The sequence below is a fragment of the Schistocerca piceifrons genome, chromosome 10 (genome assembly GCF_021461385.2).
Source record: "Schistocerca piceifrons isolate TAMUIC-IGC-003096 chromosome 10, iqSchPice1.1, whole genome shotgun sequence".
Lineage (NCBI taxonomy): Eukaryota > Metazoa > Arthropoda > Insecta > Orthoptera > Acrididae > Schistocerca > Schistocerca piceifrons.
This window is the reverse complement of record NC_060147.1, coordinates 56,747,785-56,753,937: the sequence shown is the minus strand read 5'-3', so window position 1 is coordinate 56,753,937 and position 6,153 is coordinate 56,747,785. Positions and strand designations below refer to the sequence as shown.

Below are 6,153 nucleotides of genomic sequence, written 5' to 3'. Positions count from 1 at the left end.
CTGTAAGAATATTTTCATTTTTGAAACATCGGGAAAATACATTGTGAGGAGCACATCGTTTCTCAGTTCACACTTGTCCTCAAAGTCGACAGGAACACTAGATGTGACAGTCAGATAATGTATTTGGCGATAAGTGTCAGTCGAAAAATGGCAGGACATAGAACACTCGTTCTGGTCAGTAGATTTCTTTACTTGAGGGAAGGTCTCACTTCTCATTCGATCGGCAATATCTTCTGTATGTAGAGAGACAGCTCTCGGAGAAGGGAAAATCTAGTGTGCTCTCACTGTCCTGTACTTGGTACCAATACCGATTAGTTCTTCTAAAAGGCTAATAAACACTTCTCCACTAACGATGTTGAATGGCCGTAGATCCAATACACGCAGTTGTCACTATTTGTCTCTCTATTGCTATTCGAAACTGTTGTTGATGTCGAATGTTTGCTACTTTTGCACGTATATCTTTTCATGCTCGTGGTGCTTCCCGTATATACGACTAAATCGTTGCAATCCTATCTTCTGCACTGAACGTAACCTCAAATATTACAAGTATTTCATTCAGTCTCTATCTGCAATTAAAAAGGGCAATAATAAACATCTGTTCAGTTGAACACAGCTCCTACTTTTTTCTCGTGTCTCTTAAACGCAGTGAAGCAGTTCTTTCGGAAACTATAAGGCAACAATTATCTAATTCCGTTCGCGAAAACTATTGTTTTTTTGTTATTGTTTATTTTATCTTTAAGAGCGACCTACGTACGCAAATGAGTTTTTCACTTTTATGTGAACCTGAGCTAAACTATGCTACGAGCGAAAGAAATGCATCAGTTTCTATAGCTTGTAATGTCCACGTCCATCGTCCTGGTTATTTGGCTTTAATCGTGTTTTCTAACGCTTTGCATTAAATGCAAATACACTTCGTGTCGAACTCGTGAAAACACAGCGCACGTTCTCAATCGTAATAAAAACACACCAGGTGCCGAAGCGATGCACTAAACACCGCAGTATCATTCGTCCATTAGAGGACAAGACACTTCCGGAAGTTTAGACTTTAATAGCTGGAAGCTGTTTGATAAACTATAATTCAATGGAAGTGCTGGTCATTCAAAAAACTGTGCATCTGGCGCACTGCGTCACTAATTAATTACCCTTGTGTGATGACTTGATAATTTAAATCATTCAAAATATCTGGTAGACACTGATTTATATTCACTATTCAGTACAAATAAGACCATTCCTAGGAAGGGGTAAACGGATGAAGCGAGCAGTAGAAGTAAGTCAGGGATCGAATGAAATTTAGTTTTAGTAGCGTTTTCGGTCAACAAGTCCAGGGAACACAAATGTTTTAGGCCAACGTACATTCTTTGGTTCACTTACTCGCAAAGGATATCCATTACGGTGGCGCAAAGTCCGCATTCGTAATAACATCCGCAAATAAACTAAACGCTCTAATAATATACTACAGTCTTCAACCAGTCACTGTTTTGAAAGTAAAAGTGGTATGAAAATAAATCTTGAACACTCCTGTTTGATATGCATGAAGCCCCCCCCCCCCCCCCCCCAACCTGCAACCTGCTTTCCAGTTTACTGTCAGTGTTGTTCCACTACTCTTGTTACATTCTTTACCGCGAAGTAGCAAAAAATGCCGACTGCAGCCCTCGTTCCGGGTGTATCCATGCTGCTTTTATCCCAGGTAGTTCTCCTGAAACCATGCATATCTCGTCGTCCAAGTACAACAGCACTCAAAAGTATTTTGACAAACATATTAATTGGCTTAATTAAAAAACAAATATGAACGCGCCAGGTTAGCAGCGAGCGCTAATGCGCTGGTTCCTGGACTCGGGTGGGCGCGCCGGCCCCGGTTCGAATCCGCCCGGCGGATTAACGACGAGGGCCTTCGTGCTGGCCAGACTGGATGTGGCTTTCAGGCGGTTTTCCACATCCCACTAGGTGAATACCGGGGTGATCCCCACGTCACACCTCAGTTACACGAGTCGCAGACATTCGAAAACGTTCGCACTATTTCATGGCTTACACCAGACACACAAACATGGTGTATGGGGTGGCGACAGGAAGGGCATCCAGCCACCCTTCAACACTAACATTGCCAAATGCATAGTAACCAGGCCGACCCCGCGTTAAGTGGGACTAAGGCCAAAAGAAAATGATGATGAATTAACAACAAATACGAGGCATGAGAATCAGTAATTTGTAAGTATCTCATTGGTGAATCTTCAATGTTCCACAGAATAGTGACCAAATAGTCCTTGTTCGCAACATAATAGTGTAATTTTTCTTTAATGAGGACAATGGTGGACCAAATGTATTTTGACATTGTTGAAAAAAAAAACGGTTTTAACACATGATTATCATCTACCGTAATAAGAAAATCAATATTTTGTAGGCTGTCCTTCGGCTTTTGTGACAGCCTCACTGACTTTATTGCGTTTTAAAAAATCACTAATGGACTTGTGCTTGCGGTCCTTATCTTGTTGAAAATACCATCCAGCTGACATGTGGTGTTTAGCGTACGATAGCATTTGATTTTCCAACACTTTTTCGTAAACGAACCGATCCAATTCGAACTAACGGTCCAACGTGAAAAACATTTCCGAATCACCACACTGTCACCTCCATGTTTGACCGTGGGAATTTCGTACAGAAAGTCATATCTTTTATTTACAGGACATCGAACATACTTGATACCATTAGATAACATTAAATTAAGTTTGCTCTTGTCACTCCACAGAATTTTAGGCCAATGTCAACCTGACCATGATCTGTGCCGTTTTGCAAACGCAAGTCTGGCCTCCCTGCTATTTGTGGATACTAAAGGCTTCTCCGTCGGTCTTCGTCCGTGTACTCCCTAGAGTTTCAAGCGTCGTTTGACAGTGGAAACGTGAATGTCTACGTTATATTTTTCTTTAAATTCTCTTTGTCATTACAGCCGAATTATATATGATATAATCGACTTTGGGAAGTGTCTTTTTTTTATTTTTCACGTCCACTGCGAGGCTTATAACACGAAACGGGCTGCCCTTCGTTGCACTTTTTCAATGTCCTCCGTCAATCCTACCTGGTAAGGATCCAACATCGCGCAGCAATATTGCAGCAGAGGATGGACAAGTGTAATGTAGGCTGTCTCTTTGGTGGGTTTGTCGCATCTTCTAAGTGTCCTGCAACAAAGCGCAGTCTTTGTTCCGCGTGCCCCACAATATTATCTATGTGGTCTTTTCAATTTAAGTTGCTCGTAATTGTAATTCCTAGGTATTTAGTCGAATTGACAGCCCTTAGATTTGTGCGATTTATCGTATACCCAAAATTTATCGCATTTCTTTTAGTACCCATGTGGAATGACCTCGCACTTTCCTAAAAAGGGCACAATAAGCGGAAAAGTCGCTACAAATAAACATAAATCAGTAGAATATCAATAGTTCACTTGATACTTAACCTTAAATATTCGACAAACATTTCCCAAAAGCCCACGTAAGTCAACTGGGCAGCTATCTAGGCAACGTACTGTACCCCGAGCAACAGCGTACCGCTTAGTATACCAGAGTTTCCATTTTTATTCTTACAAAGTGCAGATCCTGCAACATCTGATGCCGAACGACAGACAATGAAGACAGTAATTTTGCTACGGAGATGTTGTAGTATATTGACATTAACGCCAACTTCCTGGAAAGATATTTATTCTGGTACGAGGCAACCTTCTATGTATCAGGAGCGGATAATCGGCATAATATTCGGATTTGGGGCTCCGAAAATCGGCACTCTATCATTGAACAAGTTTGTATACCCCAAAACTGAATGTTTTGTGTGGGATGTTGCACGACAGGATTGCTGGACTGTCCTTCTTTGCAGAAAACACTAGTGAATGGGCCAAATATGGGGACATGTTGAAGCAAATTGAATATCCTCAGATACAAAACATACACTCTATCATCATCTTTCAAGATGATGATCCACCGCGTTGGTCAAGGACTCTTCGGAAGTTCCCGGATATGAAATTCCAGAGTCGCTGGATCGGACGTGGACAAGGCCGGCGAGAAAGACAGGCAGCGGCGCGAACGTCACAGGTGTTATGAGGGCAAGAAACCATCTCTGGCTGGGAAAGAGTACTTACTTTAGTTGAGTTTAATAATCCTTGACTGCGTGTTTAAATGCATGAAAATTCTCGGCAGCACACGGCCAAGTTAGGATCTTTAGTGGGTACTTTCTTAGTTAAATATTGAGTTCCCGTGGGCCCTGCGTGGAGCTGAGCGTTCGGAAAGCATTGCGGACAAGATTACTAGTGTGACGTCACAAGTTCCTTGCAGGGCCCGGAAATCTCTTTGGCCCCGTATGGGGGAGGACCCCACTGCCTGGCCACCACGTTCGCTAAGACATCACCCCGCTTGATTTCCTCTTGTGGGGATTCGATAAGCTATTTAAGTAAACGAAAAATAATATCACTAAAATAAATATCCAAAAAATAAAAGTTAAAAGATAAATCTTGAAATTTGAATCATAATCACCAGTGGCAGCTTGTGAGTATACATTCTGCTTGTTCATAAATTTTGAGACTGAAGTAAATAAGCACCTGCCATATGAAGTTATGCCTGTTAACATATTTACGCAATTACAGCAACAGCCAATAATAACAATATGCATAGCTTATCTTAATGAATTGTTTTTGTGAAATTTTGTTGTTTTGTGCGCCAATTATGTACAGTTACACTCCATCTTCAGGCCACGAGTGGCCTTTCGGGACTATCCGACCGCCGTGTCATCCTCAGCTAAGGATGCGGATAGGAGGGGCGTGGGGTCAGCACACTGCTCTCCCAGTCGTTATGGTGGTATTCTTGACCGAAGCCGCTACTAATTGGTCGTGTAGCTCCTCAAATGTCATCACAAGGCTGAGTGCACCCTGAAAAATGGCAACAGCGCATGGCGGCCTGGATGGTCACCCATCCAAGTGCCGACCACGCCCGACAGCGCTTAACTTCGGTGATCCCACGGGAACCTGTGTATCCACTGCGGCAAGGCCGTTGCCTATGTACAGTTACAGCAAGAACGAAATGATGATTAAGCTTTCGCCACCCTCCATTTCGCATTTTTGTTTAAGAGGAACCTTTCATGTTTGTTTTTCAGACCAATGTACAAGAAGGTATTAATTAAAGAATTAACATCAGAGCTGAGAATCAGACATTCTTAAGTTTCATCTATGCCATACGTGGCATTTATTGGCCGGGATATCCCCTTCCGGTTCGGCCGCCATGTTGCAAGTCTTCTTAGTTGACGCCACTTCGGCGACTTGCGCGTCGTTGATGATGGACACACAACACCCAGTGCCCTGCTGCGTATCGAACCCAGGCCCCCTTGCGTGGTAACGCTACCGCTGCGCTACCTATACAACTACTTAATGCTTATAAGAGATTTACTTGTTAAATGTTCGCTTGTACTCATGTTAATTCGTTACTTTCTCAGTCCACACATCTACCCTCGGAGGCCCTAGTTTCTCTGTAGTTAATTTCTCCTGGCAATTTTCTGTTAGCACTTAAAACAGATTCAATAGAGTTCATGTTAACGCTGCACACGAAGCCGATTTATGCACCGCAAACAACCGACTCCCAACACATACTGTCGTTCGTGGAAATTACCGTCTACCAACATGGTCACGTGACTGGAACACACATAAACACTGAGACCCATAAGGGCCTAAAGCAGACGATCGTCGATCCCACATTTCAGTCAGTATCAGAGCAATGAATGAGACAGATTTTCGTGAATGTTCATACATACAGTGTGGGCCCACAGCATAGATACGCCTGGCCCAGAATAAGATCAGCAGATGCTGGAAGCACGAATAAATAATAAAGTTTTACAATTGACTTATGTGCTTCATGGTTCTAAGCACCTCATATGGATAACTGTATGATAAAATCCACAACCTAATATACTATATCTCATTCAGAATCCCACAAGATTTGTTTTTTATCAGTATAACTATTACATTAACTTATGTCCAATGTAATTTTACTATATAGTGTGTAAAACGGCATACTGCGGAACGTGCTACCGTCTAGCGGGATTTACGCCAAAAGAAAGGGGAAAAAGTCAGCCGCACTGTGCTACCATCTGGTGGCATTGAACTCAACTTGTGGTTGAGCGGTAAGG

The 6,153-nt window shown here is 42.5% G+C and overlaps 1 pseudogene; it reads right to left on the bottom strand.

The window, feature by feature from the left end:
• Positions 1–4,911: 4,911 nt before the first annotated feature.
• LOC124719245 lies at positions 4,912–5,029 on the bottom strand (annotated as a pseudogene).
• Between the last annotated feature and the right edge of the window lie 1,124 nt (positions 5,030–6,153).